The sequence below is a fragment of the Podarcis vaucheri genome (genome assembly GCF_965113315.1).
Source record: "Podarcis vaucheri genome assembly, chromosome: 5".
Classification (NCBI taxonomy): domain Eukaryota; kingdom Metazoa; phylum Chordata; class Lepidosauria; order Squamata; family Lacertidae; genus Podarcis; species Podarcis vaucheri.
This window is the reverse complement of record NC_138763.1, coordinates 40,615,532-40,639,200: the sequence shown is the minus strand read 5'-3', so window position 1 is coordinate 40,639,200 and position 23,669 is coordinate 40,615,532. Positions and strand designations below refer to the sequence as shown.

The 23,669-nt window shown below is 45.8% G+C and overlaps 1 protein-coding gene across 2 annotated transcripts in view; it reads right to left on the bottom strand.

The window, feature by feature from the left end:
* Positions 1-23,669, bottom strand: part of IGF2BP2 (insulin like growth factor 2 mRNA binding protein 2) — a 67,564-nt gene that overhangs the window by 26,318 nt on the left and 17,577 nt on the right. The window lies entirely within an intron of this gene.

Genomic DNA, 23,669 nt, shown 5'->3' with positions numbered 1-23,669 from the left:
AAACACAACACCAGGAGTGTAACCCAAAATTAATCCATTTGGATATTTAAGAAAATGGATGTTGTGAAATTCACCAACCCCTGCCAGCTATACTATCCGAATTTCAAATGTGCTTTTATTGTATTCATCAACTGCTTTCACATCAATATATGAATAAATTACAGTTCAAGCTTATGCATATCTACTCAGAGGAAAGCCCCATTAAATTCCATGAAACTTACTCCTAGTTAAGTGTGTATAGGATTACATACTTAGTGATCCTGGCCCAAGCTTGAACTGGCAGGCATACTCAAAATATAAGCTTCACTTTCCTTCATTAACAGCTGAGTGCTATGTTCATTAAGGGAGAAGCCAGGTATGGGACAATACTTTACTTACAAATGGATTGCACAGCACTATGGAAAATGCTCCAGAACCCAAATAGTTTTATCAAGCATTGGGAATCTGAAATTAGGGAGAAACTAAGTTTGAGTAGTACATTTTGGCATGCACTGAACTCTACTGTCGCAGTCAACAGGCAGTAAAGCTGAAGTGAGACCCGACTTAAAGGCAAATTACACAAAAAGGGTGACAGTCAGCACCCAGTAAATCCTCACCACTGGGCTGCTTCATAAACATCCCCAACCCCAGGGCACCATTTAGGAAAGGCAAGAGGTGGTGTCCACCTCCTCCAGTGTTTCAGACAACGTATGACTATTCCTCAGAACTATTAGGGGATTTTAGAAAGAGTGCTGGAATTCTTTCCCTTCTCTATTAATTGTGAAATTAGTGACTGAAATTAAGTGAAGCATGGGAGCCACTGCATTCCTCATTCGTAAATGCGAGTCACTTCCTTTTTATTGGGGAAGAATGTGGAGCGGCTAGAGGGAAAGACAGTGGCCTGAGTGTTCAGGTTGGGCAGGCCGTTCCCATCTGGTCTGCCCCTGCGCTGGGTCTTTGTGGAGCGCTGCCTAGCCTAAGGCCGGGGGGTTTAGCTCTGGCCCCTGCATTAAAACAAGCTAACAAGTAGTGACTGATCTTCAAACCTTCCAACACACGGAAAGGGCTCCACAAAAATTATGAGCTCATAATAGAAAAGGAAAACTGGGGAAGTGCAGGGGTATTAACTCCCTGAGCCATTTTACACACAGGTATTGGGAAAACCATTTATGGCTGTGTATACCATCTGTTGTTGCTTTTTAAACTTATTTGGATTTTTGTGTGTTTATTTGTAAACCAATGTTGTTGTTTTTTAATGAAACTGCAGTATAGAAGTACTTTGGTAGATGATAGATAGACGTGTGAACATTGCACAAGAACATGCACACCCATCGAAACAAACTTGTCACAATGTTTATATACAATAGAATGCATGGATATTCTTTGTAACCCTGTACACTCATTGAGGAAAAATTTGGGCTGCCAGTTTAGGGTTGTTTTGGGGAAAGTGGGGGAAGATTCATATCAAGCCTGGACTGGAGGCCTCAACAAAGCAAAGATTAAACTGTAAAACAAACAAACAACTAATTTATTTTAAGACCATGTGTTGCAGCTCCATCTCCTTCAGTGAGAAGCAGTGATTGTCTCTGTGTTAACAGGAATAATAATAATAATAACAACAACAACAACAACAACAACAACAAATTATTTATATCCCACCCATCTGGGTGGGCTTCCCCAGCCACTCTGGGCAGCTTCCAACAAAATATTAAAATACAGTAATGCATCAAACATTAAAAGCTTCCCTAAACAGGGCTGCCTTCAGGAAAAGCAATGTGCTGATATTACTTCTGCGTCAGCCTTCCCCAAACCGCCACCCTCCAGATGTTTTGACCTACAACTCCCATCAGCCACAGCCAGCATGTCTGCAGTTGAAATCCAGTGAAGCTGAATGCCGGACAATTCACGACATCTAAAAGTAATCACTTTTTCCTGTAGCGCATAATTAAACTAGGGAGCTTGCTCCCACGGGGGGCAGTGATGGCCACCAGTTTGGATGGTTTGAAAAGAGGATTAGACAGGTTCATGGAGGATAAGGGTATCAATGGCTCTTTAGCCTCCTCAGGCTTCTGAACACTAGTTGCTGGAAATGGCAGGAGGGGAGTGTGTTCTAGTGCTTGGGGCCTGCTTGTGGGTTTCCTACAGGCCTGTGGGTGGCCACTGGGAGAGCAGGACGCTGGGACAGATGAGCCATGGGCCTGATCCAGCAGGCTTTTTGTGTGTTCTTATTAAAACATATGCAGGGCATTGGGCTGGAGAAGCTGTCTTAGGTCACAGGTGGGATGCAGAAGCCATGGATGCTACTAAAGAGATACAACATGCTGTTGTGCATTCCCCAGTTCACATGCAATAAATTTGCTATGCAAATATTACTTGCAGCGAGGAAATCCTCTGTTTTCCACATCGGGGGCTTTCAAACCTGCTAGCCCAAGGCCCAGTTGGCTGAAAATGGCTGAGGCCCTCTAGTCTCAAAATGGTGGTAGATGTAGGAGGAGTCTGTGCACAATTATTGACATAACTTTCTACTAATGTCTACTCCATCTTTGCAAATTGCTGTATTCTTTGCCACAGTAGCAATGAGTTCCATCGTTCATCATTCTTCAAGCCAAGTGCAGACATTTGCTCTGAAGGTATCGTGGCTTTTTGGATCCAGCGGGAAAGGCTTTTCTTTTATACTTGCACCTTTCCATCCCCATACGCATCCCAAAGTATTGCTACCCATCTTGTGTAATTTCCTCTCCCATTCTCTTTCCACACTGAGATAATCCCTTATATCCTCCTCCCCAAAGGAAACGACAACACTTGCCAGCTTCTTCATCCCTCCTCCCTGGTCCTGTTACATTCAGTTCTTTCTCCTATATCAGCTTTCGTCTCTTGCCCCCTTCCAGCAACAGAGAAGCTCTATCAGAGATCTTCCCCCTATGCATAACGGAATAGTTGCCAACAACCTTGCATGAGCCAAAAGACAAGTAAACAGGAGTGAGCAGCTGAAATTGGCTGGGGGGGGGATATTCTGCTGAATCTCTTCTTGTTTCTCACACTGGGGAGTGGGGAAATCATAGAAACATTTGCCTGTGCCACTGGGTCAAAAGAGACACAACAGTAGCCACAGGCAGAGTGCTTGCATGTGTCAATGTTCTACCCACACACCGTACCATAAATGCACTTTCGTTATGTGAGACACCCCTTTTGCCTTTATGGCTAACACACCAGCAATATTTGACACTCCAGGTAACTTCTATGAACACTGACTTCTCATTCTACCAGATTACAAAAGGTGAGTTAACTTCCTCACAGGTTCTGCAGCCAATCCCAAATTGTGATAATTGCATTCTCTCTCCTGACAGCAGCAGTGCTCATTCAGGGAAAACTAAAACATAATTCCCCAATAGCAGATGACAGTAAGGTAAGAGCTCAAGCGCAGTCTCAACTGAAAATTCAGGTTCCACTTTCATTTTCTCAGAAATCAAATGTATCCAAACAATGGAAAATGTCTTTATACAGTGACAGAAATATTAGTGCAAATGGTGACACATGAAGCCAGTGGCAAATCCAATTTTCTGCCTGCCAATAATTCACTGAACATTAATCCTCTCATGGATTTCTATGTGGGGTAAATATACACCATGTTTAGTCATCTGCTACAATGGAGAAGGCTGGCCAACATTCCCATTCATGTGACTCAGAAGCCCAAATCTTTAGAGTCTTATTCCATATGTCTGAAGTACAGGGTGATGTGAGACAGGATAGCCAACTCTGTCAGTGGCCAATCCATCTGGCTGTGAAATACTTACATATGAAGAATTTGTGACCTGCATCTGCTTCTTTGCCTTTTCCCTCCTCATCTCCTTTCCGCCTTTTGTACCATGTCTATTAGTTTCTGCTCACAGTTACACTACTGCCATTGTTTTCTAGCTACATTTACACCATACATTTAAACCACGCTTAAAGCACCTTACTTCCTTCGAAGAATCCTGAAATTACCCACTAGAGCTACAATCCTCAGTACTGTACTCTTAAACTACAGTTCCCAGGAGTCTTTGGGAGAAGTCGTATCCTTTAAAATCTTTAAAAACTTTTTAAAATTATACTTTAGTACTTTTGCTTCTGCCAACAAAGGTCCGTATAGTAAAAACTACGGTTTTCCCAGTAGTGACATATGGAAGTGAGAGCTGGACCATAAAGAAGGCTGATCGCCGAAGAATTGATGCTTTTGAATTATGGTGCTGGAGGAGACTCTTGAGAGTCCCATGGACTGCAAGAAGATCAAACGTATCTGTCAGGGAACTGACATCAGAGGAAAGGGAGTTGGTAGGGCTCCCAGAGACTGGGAGAGAGTCAGCAGCCAAAGCAGGGACCAGCAGGGGGAGCGAGGGGTCTCTGGAGGAGGATCTCAGTAATGCTGAGAGAGACGCAGCAGCCCAGGCAGGAAACAGCAGGGGAGAGAAAGGGGTGAGAGACACGTCCAGCGAAAATAGCGGGGAGGTGTCAGAAGCAACTGCAGGGAGACCCATACTTCGCCGGAAGCTGCCACGTCGTGAGTCCAGGAGACGCGTTTCCGTTAAGGAGCTTCTTTGCTGGAAACGCTTCCGCAGGCAGCCACTGTCAGACTCTACTAGTGACTAGAGCAGACATGTCTGAGGAGCTCTGTCACACACAGAGGTTTGTGGAGCCGCACAAACTCTGAGGGGGCACAATTTTAAGCACAAGCAGCTAATCATCTCCTGACAGCAGTCTGACAGTCTCTGTACACTGCCTGTGCAGGAGAAAGCATCATGAGCAACCCAGCCGGAACCGGAGAGGCAGGGGTTGGAGCTGGTCCAAGCTTGGAAGAAAGGTATCAAGCTCTGGAGGTCCAACTTGCGCTGCAGACGGCGAGGCTCGAGGAGAGAAGGGCTCAGGATGCAGACAAAAAGGGGAGAACCACTCAGTTCCCCAGAAAGGTACCAGGATTGGTGCAGAAGTTTGGGGGGGACCCCAAGGATTACCATGCCTTTAGGACAGAGATGCAATATGCCCTTAATGTGCAGTTTGATGAGTTCCCTGATGAGGAATCGCGAGTTGCTTTCGTAATTGGGCATCTTGAGAAGGGGGCGCGAGACTGGGTTCGACCCCTGATGGCAACGCACAATGATATCCTAAAGGACACTATGAAGTTCTTTCGTGCAATGGATATCATGTTTTCCAGCGATATTGAGGAAGGGGTGGTGCGCAGACAGCTAATGGCTTGCAAGCAGGGAAGCAGATCTGTCCGTGAGTACTGGACTGAATTTACCATGCTGATTCACAGATTGGGGTGGGATTTATCGGCGGCACCCATTCAAATGCTATTTGAAGAAGGTCTTTCTTCGACTGTGAAAGACGAGCTGTCCCGGAGCCCCAGGGCGGTGTCTATGGATCAGCTGACCAAATCTGCGCTGACCATTGGAGCGCGCCAGGAGGCAAGAGCCTTGGAGAGGCGGGAAGGGAGAGGGGAACGTTGGAAGGAGTTCCGCATTCCAGACATTCCTGAGCCAGCTTTCCCGCCGGCAGAGCCGATGGAAATCGGAACAGCCCGCGCGCGCGCAGTTTCAAAGCCCAGTGAGGGGGCTAAGAAGGAGGGAAAAGGAGCCCGGAAATGCTATCTCTGCCAACAGCCAGGCCACTTTGCCAGAGTCTGCCCCCAGAGGAAGGAATGGCAAGGGATGGTGGGAGCTGTTGAGGGGGGAGAGCAGGGAGAAACGGAGCAGGTAAAAGCCAACGCCTGGTTGCCACCGTCAGGGCACTGCAGCCAGGCCAAAGAGCAGTGAAAGTGCCCGTGCCAGAAGCTCCTCGACCTGCTCTAGTGATTGAAGTGTCGCTAGAGCTGCAAAATGGACACCCCCTAAAAATAAAGACGCTGTTGGACTCAGGCAGCTCCTGCAATTTTATGAGCAAGGAGTTTGCTGCTGAACACCAGATACAGACTATCCCTTTAAGCAACCCCCTGCAGGTGACCACGATCGATGGCAGGGAGCTGTTGGGAGGAGGAGTCAGCTTGCAGACCGTCCCAATGATAATGAGGGTGGCAAGGCACACAGAACTGATAGCGTTTAATGTGGCCACCTTGGGAGGCGCTCCCATTATTTTGGGAATGAGCTGGCTAGCCCTACATGATCCGCTGGTGGGCTGGCATCAAAGAGTGGTTTCCTTCGGTTCAGCACATTGCTTAAAACACTGCAGGGGGGAAAAGGGGTCAGCAGGGGCCCAAGCCACCCTGGCAGGGACTGAAGTAATGGAGAAGGGGAAGGTGCCACCACAGTATGCTGATCTCAGCGACGTGTTCAGCGAGAAGGAAGCTGACCAACTACCCCCGCATAGGCCCTTTGATTGCCAGATCAATTTACTCCCTGGAGCACAGCTTCCTGTAGGCAAGTTGTATGCCATGTCAGACAGGGAAATGCAGCAGTTGCGAGAGTTCATTGACAAGAACCTGAAGAGAGGCTTCATCAGAGAGTCCAAGGCAGCGGGGGGTAGCCCAGTGTTTTTTGTGGATAAAAAGCACACGGACAAGCCGAGACTTGTATGTGATTTCCGGCAGTTAAATGCAGTGACAGAGCCGGCGGCTTTTCCTATGCCCAGGATTGATATTTTGACCAGGGTGCGGAAAGGAAAGATTTTTACAAAGCTGGACCTAAGGGGGGCGTACAACCTGATACGTATAAGGAAAGGGGATGAATGGAAGACCACCATGTTCACCCCTTTGGGGGCATTTGAATACCTCGTTATGCCTTTTGGATTACAAACAGGCTCCGCGTGTTTTCAAGCCTTCATGAACCACGTACTGGGGCCTTTGCTCTACAAGAATTGCGTGGCCTTCTTAGATGACGTGTTGGTGTATTCGGAGAATGAGGAGCAACATGTGAGAGACGTCAGAGAAGTGTTGAGCAGGCTGCAAGCCAACAGGCTGTGGGTGAAACTGGAGAAGTGTCAGTTTCATACCAAGGAGGTGGAATTCCTGGGGTACCGCTTGTCAGACAAGGGGTTGGCCATGGACCCCGGCAAGGTTCAAGCAGTGCTGGAATGGAAAACACCCAAAACCAAGAAGGATGTGCAGAGGTTCCTAGGGTTTGGAAACTTTTATCGTAAGTTCATCCGAAACTTCGCCCACCTGACGGCGCCCATCACGGACTGTCTCAGCAGTAAAAAGAAGTTTGTTTGGACGGGGGAGGCGGAGCGAGCGTTTGAGGAACTGAAAAGGGCCTTCGCCTCTGATGAACAACTTCTGCATGTGGATTTACAAAAAAAGCTGAGGGTCGAAACAGACGCTTCTGACAGAGCCATAGGGGCGGTGCTTCTTCTACAGCCGGGGAAGGAGGAGTCAGAGTGGCGACCGTGTGCCTTCTTTTCGCGAAAGCTGAACAAATCCGAGAGGAACTACACGGTGTACGACCGGGAACTTCTTGCGATTCATGAGGCTTTCCGGAGATGGAGGCACCTGCTAATTGGTGCACAACATAAGGTGCAAGTGTGCACGGACCATAAGAATCTAGAGTATTGGAGAACTGCGCGAGTGCTCAACCAACGGCAGTTGAGATGGGCCCAGGAGTTCTCCAAATTTAACTTTGAGATTTGTTACGTGCCAGGCCCAGAGAACGTTAGGGCGGACGCTCTCTCACGTAAACCTGAATATTTGGAGGGGGAGGGAGCACCCGAAGAGAGACATGTCATTCCCGAGGACCGCTGGGTGTGTGGGGCGGCATTGGTGGGGCAAAGGGAACTGGTAGAGGGAACGGTGCAGGATGAATACGCCCAGGACAAACTCAGGGGTCTCAGGAGGGAGGGAGACAAACCCGGGGGTTTTGAGGAGAGAAACGGGGCGTTGTACTACAAGGGAGCGTTATATATACCTGAAGGGGAATTGAGGGAAAAGGTACTCAAGCAACTGCACGATAGCCCCACAGCAGGGCATTTTGGGCAACACAAAACCATGTGGCTGGTTACCAGGGAATTCTGGTGGCCCAAGGTCAGGGAAGATGTGCGGGAGTATGTGAGAGGGTGTGACCAATGCCAACGAGCCAAGGGGGAGAGGCGGGCACCGGCAGGTTTATTAGAACCACTACCCACGCCGGAAAGGCCATGGGAGGCAGTGGCAATAGATTTCATGACTGATCTGCCAAGGTCCAGAGGGAAAACAGCCATCATGGTTGTGGTAGACCTGTTAACCAAGATGGCCCACTTTATAGCCTGCTCACATGCGGTCACAGCGGAAGAAACCGCTAAATTGTTTGTGGAAAATGTGTTTAGGCTGCATGGCGCCCCCTTGAGGGTGGTTTCTGACCGAGGGAAACAATTTACTTCCAGGTTCTGGAGGAAGCTCATGAGCTTATTGCATGTAGAGGTGAATTTCTCAACTGCCCGTCATCCAGAAACCAACGGGCAGGCGGAAAGAGCTAATGGTGTCCTCCAGCAATATTTGAGGTGTTATGTGAATGACAGAGAGAATGATTGGGTGGAGAAGCTGGCGTTGGCAGAATTTGCCTACAACAATGCAGAGAACGTGTCCACGGGGATGAGCCCCTTTTTGGCTAATCACGGGTGTCATCCCCGAGCCTTCCCAGGGGGGGAAGGGGAGAACTGGAGCGTTCCAGCTGCAGAACAGTTCGTTGAAGAAATGGAAGCGATCCATCGCCAGCTCCAACTTAATTTAAACAGGGCGAAGGAGGAATATAAGAGGCAGGCAGACAAAACCAGAAGGGAAGGGGAAAGCATTAGGGTGGGGGACCAGGTGTGGCTGTCCACCCAAGGGTTACCATTCAAAGGGGGTTGTAAGAAGTTAAGACCCAAAAGGCTGGGCCCATTTGAAGTCACGCAGCAGGTCAACCCAGTGGCTTTCAGACTCCGGTTACCGAACCACATGAAGCTGCACCCAGTGTTCCACAGGTCGTTGCTGTCACCGTATAAAGGGGACAGAGAAGGGAGGGTCAATAGGGGACCAGCTATGGAGGAAAAAGAACACAGCTACCATGTAGCGGAGATTCTCGATTCCAGGTGGAAGGGAGATCAAGTAGAGTATTTGGTAATGTGGGAAGGGGAGCCGGAGTCGGAAAACACCTGGGTCATGGCAGAGGATGTAGATGACGAGGTTTTGATAGAAACTTTTCATCAGAGATTCCCTCGTAAACCTCAGCCAGTGGCGAGATTCCGGAGGGAATACTTCGCCACCACCGACGAAGAAGAAGAGTTGGAGGGGTTCTCTGATTCCGAGGCGGAGGAGGATTCAGCGAGCCGGAACGAAGACCGATGGAGGGAAATGTTCGAGACGTCTGAAGATGAAGAGGATTCTTTTCGGGGTTTCAGCTCCTCACCGCCCAGAGGAGAGAGTAGGGGCGGGGGGGAAGGGGGCCCTGGAGGGGAGGTGGATGTCAGGGAACTGACATCAGAGGAAAGGGAGTTGGTAGGGCTCCCAGAGACTGGGAGAGAGTCAGCAGCCGAAGCAGGGACCAGCAGGGGGAGCGAGGGGTCTCTGGAGGAGGATCTCAGTAATGCTGAGAGAGACGCAGCAGCCCAGGCAGGAAACAGCAGGGGAGAGAAAGGGGTGAGAGACACGTCCAGCGAAAATAGCGGGGAGGTGTCAGAAGCAACTGCAGGGAGACCCATACTTCGCCGGAAGCTGCCACGTCGTGAGTCCAGGAGACGCGTTTCCGTTAAGGAGCTTCTTTGCTGGAAACGCTTCCGCAGGCAGCCACTGTCAGACTCTACTAGTGACTAGAGCAGACATGTCTGAGGAGCTCTGTCACACACAGAGGTTTGTGGAGCCGCACAAACTCTGAGGGGGCACAATTTTAAGCACAAGCAGCTAATCATCTCCTGACAGTATCCATTCTTAAGGAAATCAGCCCTGACTGCTCACTGGAAGGACAGATCCTGAAGCTGAGGCTCCAGTACTTTGGCCACCTCATGAGAAGAGAAGACTCCCTGGAAAAGAGCCTGATGTTGGGAAAGATGGAGGGCACAAGGAGAAGGGGACGACAGAGGACGAGATGGTTGGACAGTGTTCTCAAAGCTACCAGCATAAGTTTGACCAAACTGCAGGAGGCAGTGGAAGACAGGAGTGCCTGGCGTGCTCTGATCCATGGGGTCACGAAGAGTCGGACACAAGTAAACGACTAAACAACAACTACAACAAACTTTTGCTTCCCCAAGTTGTTTCAATGCCTGGTAGATTTTCAGTTCATTTCTCAACTCTCCAATACATAAAACAAATGATACCACATGCACCATTAATTCATTCATTCCCCGCCCATCTGGCTGGCCACCATGTTTATTGCCTGTGAAATACATTCATTATATTTTCTTGCTTGCAAGGAAGGTAAGCAGCCCTTGAAACGTTTAAGGACGCTTCTAGATTGTAGCTCTTTTCAGAGAGGTTAGATCAGGTGCCAGGCAAAATCAGGTTATGCAATTACAGTTGATTGGGAGGTCTTGGGCAACAGACCCACTGGAAAGTGTGGGATAACGCTTGCTTTGAAATATCATTTAACCTCTCTGCAAACAAATCAGAACAAATGCTCATTAAATGGCCAATGTCATCTTATCTCCCTGCAAACTAATTAGGATGAATGCTCAATAAGGAGGTCATCTGGAAGAGACTAAACTCAAAGAGAATCATAAGCACAACTCCTGAAGCAACAGAAACTCATCTGGAACCTATGCTGAATCCCATTGTTCCAAACCAGACAACATTTCAGAGGTTAAAGTAGGATTTTGACATCAGTTTACCTTAGATTCATGAGAGGAAGCAGTTTCAAAAGCCCCATCAGTAACCTATTCTACATTGTATCATGTTCAAATAGGTACTGTGGAAACATTTCATTATCAGCAAAAGCTGTATATCTAGGTTTGATGACTCTGCGAAGTGTTGCTAACTGCCAAGAGGCAAAGCTTCACACTTTAAGTCACATATCAGTGCAATGACACTGGTTTCAAATTATGTTGGCAAAGGACCAGCCTAATGCAGTCCAGGCCACATTCAGTCTTAATTTTGTCCTTGTACAACCCAGCAGGAAGGAGGATGGGGTCATAGAATCATAGAGTTGGAATAGACCACAAGGGCCATCGAGTCCAACCCCCTGCCAAGCAGGAAACACCATCAGAGCACTCCTGACATATGGTTGTCAAGCCTCTGCTTAAAGACCTCCAAAGTAGGAGACTCCACCACACTCCTTGGCAGCAAATTCCACTGTCAAACAGCTCTTACTGTCAGGAAGTTCTTCCTAATGTTTAGGTGGAATCTTCTTTCTTGTAGTTTGGATCCATTGCTCCGTGTCCGCTTCTCTGGAGCAGCAGAAAACAACCTTTCTCCCTCCTCTATGTGACATCCTTTTATATATTTGAACATGGCTATCATATCACCCCTTAACCTCCTCTTCTCCAGGCTAAACATGCCCAGCTCCCTTAGCCGTTCCTCATAAGGCATCGTTTCCAGGCCTTTGACCGTTTTGGTTGCCCTCCTCTGGACACGTTCCAGTTTGTCAGTGTCCTTCTTGAACTGTGGTGCCCAGAACTGGACACAGTACTCCTGGTGAGGTCTGACCAGAGCAGAATACAGTGGCACTATTACTTCCCTTGATCTAGATGCTATACTCCTATTGATGCAGCCCAGAATTGCATTGGCTTTTTTAGCTGCCACATCACACTGTTGGCTCATGTAAAGTTTGTGGTCAACCAAGACTCCTCCCTGTTAACATTCATCTTGTTTGTTTTTGTCCAGTTCTCTAATCTGTCAAGGTCGTTTTGAGGTGTGATCCTGTCCTCTGGGGTGTTAGCCACCCCTCCCAGCTTGGTGTCATCTGCAAATTTGATAAGGATGCCCTTGAGTCCATCATCCAAGTTGTTGATAAAGATGTTGAATAAGACCGGGCCCAAGACAGAAACCCTGTCAAAACTAGAAGTAGTTGGTTGTCTACCTGTTGCTGGTCTCCACCTTACCTGTTGCAATGGGCACTAGCCACCACTCCAAATAACTTAATTTGGTTTTAAGCTGGCAAATGAAGGGTCATGAAAGGAGAGCAGAAATGAAGACTGGAGGGAGAGGGAGAGATTAGCTAAAGGCAAACACAGTCAAAATGCTGTTAGGGCTTTCTTACCACTCATTCAAGTGGGTGTGTTTTCTATGGTTTTAACATTCAATGCCAGCTCTCGCAAGTTTAGCCTGACTCAAAGCTCCATCACTGTGGAAATGAAAGGGCAATGTCAAGGTGCAAGCATGAGACCATGTGCATCACCCGTGAGATGGAGGCTTCTAAGCAAGACAGGAAAACAATGAAAGCACCTGTTTTAGTGTTGCATCAAATGAATCAATAAACTCTGCTCAAGGATAGTTCCCATTACTCAGCCAGAAGCAGAGTATGAAAAGTAAACAAGCACAGCCCACCACACTGGAACACCACCCAAACTACCCCTTCCTCCAAATCGCCCCAGTGCTACCCCACTCACTCCTTGCTGAAGGTCTGCCAAAATAAACAAACCTACAAGTCATAAATGAATACACTGGGTAGCAATGTTCAGCCTAGGCTTCTCCAGATTCTGCATCCTCTGTAACAGATGTGTCATGAGAGAACCTGGGACCACTTCCCCTCCATCAGAGTTACTAGTCCAAATGTTGTTTGACTCCAACTCCCATCATCCCATGCTAGTATGGTCAAAGGTCAGGAATGGTTGGAATTGTAGTCCAGTTAATGACTGGAGGGTCACATGTTTCCCATCCCTGCTGTTGAAGTACTAGAGGGAAACTGTTGCTCTACTTGCTTTCCTGCACATACAGAGTTGCCTATCAGAGTTGGTGAAAGCAAAGCTAGAGGTATCACTGACCCAGTGACAGGTATTACTTGATGAGGAATGGGCAGTAATAAATCTTTGATATAAAGAACTCAACATGTGATCGGAGTCACCTCTTGAATAAGACCACATGTCCATCCTTCTAACCTGCCAATGGAGGGAAGCATTTCTCGAAATCACCACCAGAGAAAAGACACACAAGGCAGCACCCATTTTAAAATAATTTGTAGCAGAGAGTTGCACACTGTTAAAGTCTATTTGTTCCACACTTCAGCCCCCTCTAGGCTTCTTTTACAAAGTCTGCAGCAGCACAGATTACATGGTGTGAAAATAAAATCTGAAAATAAACCAGTAAGGCAATTTTTTTATTATTTTAAATCCAGCTAAGACCTCCTGGAAAAGTTTGAAATTGACGGAACTGTTGCAGAAAACAGGGGGGGGGGGGAGAATCCAAACAACAGCTATGGGTTTGAGTTTTACAGCATTGCAAGTGGAGCCGAAAAGAATGATAAAAGACTTTAGACAGTACTGTTTTCTTTCATGTGGCAAGTGAGAGGTATTTAATAGTTTTCAGCTTGATGACAATGTCCACAAGGAGAATAGTCTTGACTGATCAATTTGAAGCATACCAAACACCTGGCAAAAATGTTACATACAGGTTCTTTATTAGTGCTCAGAGTGAAGCACAAGTCCATACGTGACCAATATAAAGCTTTTAGCACAAACTTGTGAATTGGGGGCAGTGGGCTGTGTGAATCACTTACTAAAGATTGCATCGTGAGATCAAGAATGAGATCAAGATTACTGAGAGACAATTATATAACCCTGGAATGTTCAATAGACGTATGCAGGGCAGCAGCAGCAAAGCAGTGGAGGAGACTGAGTGACAGCAGAGAAACAAACGGGCTCTCTAGTACAAAAAAGTACTTTTTTAAAAAAGGACAGTCAGCTTCAGGGGGAGCCCCAGCACTAAAACAGGGTATGCAGAAGTAGCAAAGGCACACTATGTATGCCATCAGCACAAATTCCTCTACATGTAGGAAAGAAGGACGAAAATGTGGCTAATGGAAATGTATGATCCAAGTGTGTGCTCAAGACACACCTTTCAGTAAACAACTCTCATCACAATGCAACTCCAAAGCATCCCTTCCCCCTTACTCTACAAATGCACACAAAGCACACCCATTGATAAATCCTGACAGCACACCTCTTTCCCCCACCACAGAGCTGCAAATTCAGTGTCTCTCCCTACCCCAGAAGTCAGAAAATATAAAAGCAGTTGCTTGGAGGAGGGGACCCCAAAGAAGACCATAGGAGGCTACCATAGGAGATCAGTGGTTCATCTAGTTCAGCGCTGACAGTGGCTCTCCTTGCTGGCCACACACAGAAATACTGGGGAGTGAACCTGGGACCTGACCACTGAACTACAGCCCATCCTTACAAACTGATTAGGCATGCTCATCCCTTCCCCTACCCCAGCCCATTTAGGGAGATAAGCAGCATGCATATTGCAACTGGGTATGAGCATCTAGGCAGCGACTGCCAACAAGGTCTGCCCTAACAGACCACTGCACACCAGTGTCTTAAAAAAAAAGTTTGCTCTCCTGCAAGAGGCAGAACATCTCTCTTAAGGAGAGAGCAGTGAACCTCAGGTGGTTTGATTTCAAAGTCATTTTCTATCCTGCCACAAGAGGGAACGCAGCCCATTGTTTCAGCACAGGGGAGTCTAGATACAGTAGACCATAGGGTTTTTTAAAATCCACAAACAGCATTTGCATTGAACTCACCAATTTAGATGGAGTTTTGCCCTAGTCCTTCAAATGATAAGTTTTATGGCACAACTGGCTTTGCATGTATCCAAACTGAAGGACTCGGTGAATGTTATTCTATTTATAAATCTCATTCTCTTTTTTTTAAAAAAACACCCCACAGAGCAATTACATTTAAAGTGTATGCTTACGCAGGTACATACATTGTTCACCAGCACGCTTTACTCACAACAAAACCCTAGTAACTGCTGGTGAAAGTCCATGCTTCTTACGAGAGTACTAGCAGTTTAACATTGCTTTTCTGCTGGAACTGATCTTTCTCTTGTGGGTATAATCTTGTTTTGAAAGATGGCTCAGGAGTATGATGGGGGTTGATTTACCTTTTTCTTGAAAATAAATAGTTGGGTAGACTGCTCTCTCCCCCCCCCCCCGCATTGCTTTGCAAAAAGTGATAGGCACTATTTTTCTTCTTAAATTCAGAGGAAAGACAGAAAGAAACAACAGCCCTATAATGCTCACTGGTGTGAACATACAAGCTGTACACAAGTCAAACACTTTCCTGCGGAAACTAATGTGGTTAACATACTATGGTAGTGCATTTGCACCTGTCTTTTCAAACTAACAAACAGGAATAAATATCCTTTTTTGGTTTCAGTTTCTGCCCCAGTGAAGGGAATCCTCAGAGAAAAATAAACAAAAGAAGGGCCAAACAACTCTTATTCTTGGCCCTATGATTTTTTATTTAAAAAAGATAACAAACATTTCTGAGGCCTTTGCCCCTCACTGCTGGTTAAGCCTTTTCTAAGAAGATGTTAGTCCTAACAACTACACAAAGTATTCACAGGAAATATTAATATGTCTTCCCAAACATTTCCTTAGTAACCCTTGCAACATTGCAAGACAGCCCAATAGTATCCTCCCATTGCAGAAAAAGGAATTGGGGTGTGGGTTGAGGCCAAAAAAATAATGGTTGGCCTACGGCTCCCAAATGAATTCACAGGTGTGGTGGGAGAGACAAAGCATTTGAACCAGGTCCCCACAGCAACTAACAGTATCTCATAACACTTCTCAAAAGTTGCCATCTTCTGATTTTCAGTGAGCTAACATAGACCAGTAGATAAAGAGAGCCAGACACCAAGTAAAAAATGGGAGTTTTCATCTCTTAGCTCCAGATCCTCTTCTATAAAATGGGAGCAATCATCTCACCTAACATTTTTGTGAGGCTGAATGGAGACATGAGGTGGTCCTACGAATCTAAGTGATGATGATCTAATTTTAACCACAGAACTTTTTAGGCATTTGTTTCTCCACACAAATAGCATCTTGAGCATGAGAATATGGAGATGGGCATGCTTTCCCTCCCCACTCCCATCTGCAGTGAGAAACCCGGTCTACTTGTATAGGCTCCCCACACATTTAAGTACTCTGGGAAATCAGCTAAAATGCTCAACTGAAGCAGGCTCCACACTGCAAACAGTCGCCATTCAGCTCGTGGCAGGTGGCAACAGTGGGGTGAGCACACTTGGCCCTCATTCCAGCTTTCTGCAATGTTGATCACATGGAAAAGCACTCCTGGAAAGGACTAATGTCTGCAGAGAAAAGTGTCTCAGCTTAACAAAACAGATACATACATACTTCCCAGTGCCCTTTGCTATCCTTTTGAGGAAGAGCTCAGTGGTAGAGGACATACTTCTGCATGCAGGAGGCCCTCTCCAGGGAGGTCTGGGAAAGAGAGTTCCTTTCTGAAATCCTGGAAAACTGCTGCCACTTGATGTGCACTGTTCTAAACTAGATGGACCAATGGCCTGACTCCTTGTCATGACTTCTCTAAAGACACTGATGTAGCCTTCATTCAGCTGATGCACCCATTCACTATCAAGACAGAGATATTCCAATACGAAGGGAAGCTGCAAAGAAGAGGAAAGCTATGAAGAGATCCTTTTTCAGACCACAGCACAAGCCCGTCTGCAGAACAATGCATAGCTCCCATCCAGGCCCAGACAGCTTGCTAGGAATGAGAGGAGGAGGAGGAGGAGTCTGACATCACAGGGCATGCTGGCCAGCTGCATGGCAGTACTGAAGACACTTAAGGAAATGAGTCAACCTCCACGCCATCTGCAAGAGGCTGACAGTCCTACCTACAGTGGAAGCATCCACAAACAAACAGGTCCAAAGGGCAAGAGGAAGGGGGTGAGGAAACTATGCAAATCAATCCTTCTAGATTTACTATCAGGAGGTTCTTGTTTTGTTCTTGTTTTTTTAAAAAAAGCTATCTCTAAGAAGCTCGTGCAGGGGGAGGGGGTATTGATGGAAGGAGGTTCCCTTTGCTCCTGGCCTTCCCAAGTTATATTCCATAGATAAAACATCAGCATGACATTTGAGCTTTTCTACTATTTTGGTAGCACGTTTCACTGTGTAAAATGATTTTACAAAACTTCTCCGTTTATCCTCAGAGATGCGGGTTTTTTTTTTCCTGGACAGCAAAGATTGTTTTGGCAGAGAAAGTAAGTAAGAAAGAAAATGATTATATAAAAGAAGATGCGTAATCAGATGCATTCACACACCTCACCACTCTAGGCTCCTCCTAAGACTAGGTTTGCAAATGGGTATTCAAGATCAGATTTGTGAAACAGAGACACTCAAGATGCAAGTTAGTGTATAACACTTTCCCAGTGGAATATGAAAGAGAAACTCACCTAAAGCTCCACAGCTGAACAGGATTTAAGCCTGGACCTTGAAAGTCAACATTTCCTCTACCAGAGCATACTGACTAGATCAGTGAACCTGGTGCCCTCCTGGTTCTCCAGCTAGCACAGCAGTTTGCTGTTCAGAGTTGGAGTCCAAAACATCTAGAGGGCATCAGGCTGGCAACTGAAATAAGATCATCTCTCCACTCCATCAGAACAAATCCTTAGGCACTGACTCCTTTGGGCAGATTTCCCCAAACTGATGCCCTCCAGATGGGCTACAACTTCCATCAACCTCAGCCAGCATGGCAGGACTACTGCATGTTGACCAGTAGGGAGAAAAGTTGTCCAACTGCGGCTTGACATAGCTTCAAGTATTCACCTGCACTGGAACGACATTCAAAAAACCTGTTCCTCTAATGTGGAAGCCACTTTTTGTCATCACATATAAGCTCAAAAAAACATAACAACCCTCTAGACCAGATATTACCTTCAGAGGAATGATAATACCAGCACTTGCTTCCATGCTTGCTGACTACTCGTCCAGTCTCTTCTTACCTGTAACATATATAGGTCTTCTTTCCTCTCTTCCTTTTGTCTCCCCCACTGAAATCATGCACATCTTCCACCGCTTTTCAAATGGGCTGAATTTCAGTACTAAATATTGAATAAATGGCAGCGGGAAAATACTTCATGCCTTGCTCCTTAAAGACCTAGCTTCAAATCATCACATAAATGAAGCTAGAATTCTGCAGTAACAATGCTCATCATTTACTAAGAGTAAACCCATATGGGCACGGATAAAGGCCAGAATGATCAGAGACTGTGGGAGGCAAGCGCTTCTGGGGAGATGCTTGTGGAGAAAGGAATTCAACAGTGCAGTGATAACCATATAAATACTGTTTGATCATCACCAATGTATGAATCAGTGCCAAGGTGTGCACTTGCAAGTTTGCCGCAGTTGATGTCAAAGGGTTTGTCAAGCTGCAGGGTGCTACTAAACATGATGGTTTCTGATGCATCAGCATAATTCATGCTTCTTCAGAATTATTTCCTGAAAGTATTCCAGCTATTCATCTAATGCTCCCTGTGACAAGCTGAACAGAAAGGCCTCTGGTAAGCAGCAAGGAGACATCAAAACTTGGTTTGGAAAGATAAACCCAGCAGGCCTTACTCAACAACACTTAGGCCAATCCTGGGCATTGTGCTAGCACATGACTAGAGTAAAAATGGAAAGTCTGGTTCTGTGGAGAAGTGGGTTTGCTGTGCAAGAGCTCCAAATCAAAATCAGCCTGAATGTGCCAGACTGAATTGCACCTGATAAGAGCGGGAGTCTGGAAATGCCTTTAGTTTCGAGTAGTTGTTGTTGTTATTATTATTATTATTATTATTATTATTATTATTATTAATGCTATTCTGGTTACAAACTGTTCTAGCATGTATTCACTGGTTGGGATGCTAGAATAAATCCTATGGAAGAACACTTCTCTCTCTCTCTCTCTCTCTCTCTCTCTCTCTCTCTCTCTCTCTCTGCCCTTCAGTACAGATGTGCCTCACATCGGCTGGGAATGCATTCAATTAAATGATCACTCTCCTTGGGCAGGGGGAATCCACAGTAGTAGTAGTAGTAGTAGTAATAATAATAATAATAATAATAATAATAATAATAATTTATTATTTGTACCCCGCCCATCTGGCTGGGTTTCCCCAGCCACTCTGGGCGGCTTCCATAGAAACCAAAATACAGTAAAATATCACAGATTAAAAACTTCCCTAAACAGGGCTGCCTTCAGATGTCTTCTAAAAGTTGGATAGTTGTTTATTTCCTTGACATCTGATGGGAGGGCGTTCCACAGGGCAGGCACCACTACCGAGAAGGCCCTCTGCCTGGTTCCCTGTAGTAGGAACTCTGAAAATGAGCAGGCCTTTCCCCATGCTTCTGTCTATTTTCTGAGAAAGGTGGCAATTTAATCTTGCTTGTTCCATTCTCAGTGGATGAGAGGTTAAAGTGTTTTGCGCCCAGGTATCCATAGCACCCAATGTAAATGTACGGGGTAAGGTGACAAGCAGCCCTCTTGGTGAATGTAGGGTCGACTCTTTGGTTTCTCACAAGCCTTCGCTCTCAGCTTATTGTGAATACTATTGTTGTTATTTTTTTAGAGAGCAGAGTAAAAGGTTCAAGTGTTAGACCTAATACATGGTTTGTTAAGAACAGCTCAGCACGATGCATGACACAGAAAATGCCGTGATCTAAAAGAGCAGCGACAGAAAGATGAGAACATAGTTATTAAATATTTATATTATTGCAATGCTTGCAGGACAAAAATCTGACCTGGACCATGCAGAAACTGTCCCTTTGGTCCACTGGAGTCTGCCTTTCCTGGTTTCAGCTCTGACTGCTTCACATTCAAATCACCTTAAACCCATTTTAGAATCAGATGCAGGTATAAAAGAAAGGAATGGGGGACAGAGCATAGGACAGCCATTTTCCTAAAGGAGTGATTACACACACTGCTTTGGTACCCAAAATAAGAGACAAAATGAGCCAACTGGACGGCCTGATATGGCTGCAGCCAGTTCTGGCTTCCTCTCTCTTGCTCCACGTGCAGCCAGCAGTAAGTAGTGCTTGGCTCAAAACGTACTGAGTGCAGCTTCTAGATTTCAGCTTAATCGGCCATCTGGCTGCTTGCACAGAAGCAACTGCAATTTGCCCAAATCTAGGCCTGGTCCCATGGCAGAAATTGAGGTGTTCCAAAGCAGAAATTAACTAATGAATTAAAACTAGTGATGAAAAACAATTTGGTGAGCAGATAAAACCAGCAGTGTTAGAAGTTCAAGTGTTCAATATGCCTCTCCCCCGCCCAAAAGTCCAGGCAAAGAGATGCGTCCTCACCTGACAAATAAATGGCATCAGTGTTGCTGCCAAACTATCTCTATTCAGGATCCAGACCAGGCATAGGCAAACTCGGCCCTCCAGATGTTTTGGGACTACAACTCCCATCATCCCTAGCTAACAGGACCAGTGGTGAGGGATGATGGGAATTGTAGTCTCAAAACATCTGGAGGGAGCCGAGTTTGCCTATGCCTGATCCAGACAAAGGGGGATATAGGGACTTCCCAGCTCAGAAAGAGGGCAGGGGTTTATCCCTATTACGCTACACCTCAGAGGCACTCAAGAGTTGTTCCTCACTATCATTAGCCCCAGGAGAATAGAGAGAGAAGAACAGATTCTCTGGGTGAGGTGGAGATGCTATTTGTCTACAAGCAATTGTAGATGCCTACTTCTCATGTAGATAGTTGTTTTAAGGCTGTTGTTTACACCATTTTTAAGTATGTTTCAGTTTCTCTACTTATTCCAAAAGCGTAATCCTCCTCACAGCTCAGTTCTTGGCTTAGTTAGCATACCTGGACTTTGGGCTTGTTTGCCTCCCTTTCCTTTATTCTGCATTCTTTAGCAAAAAGATTCATCTCCCCACACCTTGCCATCACAGCTGTCAACGTTTTCCTTTTTTAAAGGGAAATTCCCTTATTCCAAATAGGATTCCTCGCAAGAAAAGGGAAAAGTTGAGAGCTATGCTTGTCATGGGTGCTGACTTGCTCTTCACATGAGGGGGGGGGGGTGCACCACGTGACACGTCCAGCCCCTGCCTAGTGCGAAAGCACTCATGCGCTGCGCTGGGATGCACAAACATCCCGCCCACCCCACCCCCCGCCACGGTGATGCCACTCGCGTGCCAGGTGGGAAATGAGGAGGGAAGCATCGGGGGGGGGGGGGCCGGGGGCTGGGGGCTCCTTCTGCCCGTGCAACATCAGGCAAATCCAGAAGGACATTGCCTGATCCAGAAGGCTATTCTTATGCTCTTATCTGCACAAATATGACCATCCTTGTTTTCTCCATCAGTTTGTACAGTTATGATTTGTGATAATCTCCCAGTATTTCCAAAAACACAATTCAGAGACAATTAGCTTAGCCCGGCTTACCCCCACACCTTGCTGTGTTGCTTGCTTCAAATATATATTTCAAAGTCATTTTTTTACTTTAGGGTTAAAATAGTCTATGAAGAATTGTATTTGCAATATTCAGAAGCCATCTCCAGCCCCTGTATGTGAACAATTGTCATATGCATTATAAAACCTTTCCATAATGCAAAAGCAGCCATTTCAGAACGGGAGAACTCACATGTTTCACTCCTCATGCCTGGTGCGCAAAGCAAGGCAGTCTGTCTTCACCAGCTTCCTCTTCCAGTCTTGCATTTTTGTTCCTTTACACCACATTGTCAGGCGTATTATTGTTTGGGAAGAACTGCTCAGGCACTTTCAGTGGCTTGAAACATAGCCGCTGAACAAAACTGAACTATGATCCCTCCTGGCTTGTAGCTTCCCATTCCTTTCCATTCCAGTACTCATGCCCATCTCTGAAAGTGCAACATACGCTCACTAGCCCTCTTACAACACCAGGACTCCCCTCCACATGTACTATGAATGTGGGGTGGCGGCGGGGGCAGGTGCCATCCCCTCCCCCCATGAGGAAATGCACATTTGTCTCTTTGTATGTAAGGGTATACAGAGTGGCAGGACACACAGTCAGAAACCTTAAGTAAACAAGGCCCCTTATGATGTGGAGGCCTGCCAATATGTGCACAAGAATTCACGCAAACAAACGCATTCAATGTGTGGATAGGGGTAAAGCTTGGTCCCGCATATTCACTATATGAATGGAGAAGACCCGTTAACATCTGAAGTGGGCTACTTTCTAAAGAAAGTGTGTGGGGAGCATCCAGGCCATGGGCCAATCTCAGCATGTCCATTTGGTCCACAAGGCCATTTTCTCTGAACTATGCCCATTTGTCCATCAATTGATGTCACTGGGTGACACCAGCTGATGGGCAGGGTTCAATATTGCTGGGCGTGGTTTCACCAGTCTGTTCTCTGTGGGGAATGCACTGGTGAAGTAGAACCCTCCCTCTTCCCTGCAGTGGGCAGGACTGCCCATTTATCAGTCTTCTGATAACATCAGAGATTGACAGGTGAGTGTTCCTGCCCCCACAGGGTGGGGGTGGTGGAGAAAAGCAAACCCCTCTTCTAAAACGTATCTCTGCATTAAAGGCACTGAACAGTGAGTATTACAAATCAAAATGCATGGAATGTGCAATGGAAATGCCGTACCTGTATCAGCTGGGAAACAAATAAAAGGATGGACTAAAAAGATGGAACAGTGAGGTTCTGCAAGCAGCGGTAGCATGCATAAAAAAGGACTTGGCAACTTTTCCTCTTCAGCACCTCAGGTGTTAATCACCAGATCCAGAGCTTTATGGGGAATGCAGCTGATAGGGGTCTGAATTTATACAACCTTGTCCAAAATATGTTATTTAAAAATTGGCAAAAAGGCAGTCAGGTGAAAATGGAAGTGAAGAAAATGAAGAAAATCCACAAATTTACAGTTTAAATTTTGATTTCATCTGTATGCTCCTAATTTTAAAAAACACACAAAACAAGCAACACTACCTAAGGACTAGCCAATTTATCACTTGTAAAAAGCATTAAAGATTGCTTAGCTCTGGCCAATGCCCCTTTCCGGCCGTATAAAACGCTACAAGAGTGGGCAAGCATTATGCCACAATATCATATTCCTTGTGGTGGCATATTTACCAAATATTTGGTGAATATATAACCCCTATTTGATTTCTGATCCTTTGGGACAGTAGTGTATTTTCAACATATTTGTTGACATCAGTCTGTCTTGGGAGACAATGGAGTATGCCTTCAAGGGTGACGTCCAACCTTTGAAGTGTTATAGCTCCTGCTGCAGTGGTAGAGACAGACAGGTTTTGTTGCAGCTAGGGCATTTTGGACAGCAGTGTAGTTTCAACATATAACATATAACATAACATAACATAACATAACATAACATAACATAACATAACATAACATAACATAACATAACATAAAACATAACATAACATAACATAACATAACATAACATAACATAACATAACAACATATAATAGACAACCTATTTATTACTTGACAGATGATACCATATAACATATCCTAATACATGCCGCATCCCGCAATGCCACCAAGTATGAAGATGCTCAGTGAAAATCACAAGCAAAACATCAGCACAATCACGGAGTCATCTAAAATATAGCGCACTGAACTTAATTCATTTCAACTTTGATATCCAAGCTGTTCTGGATATTATTATTTTTTACCAGCGGTAAAACATCTCTTGCCTGATCTGAAGCACTGCAAAAGCTTTGGAACATCAGTATCTACCTTAAAGCAGGTCAAATTATTTGTCCATCCAGCCCCGTAATGTTTGGCTCTCCAGGTGCTGGAGACTGAACCAGAGACCCTAAATCTTGGAAGCACACTGGAGCAGCTACATGTACATTTGCACAATATATTCCATAACAGCAGACATTAATTTCTT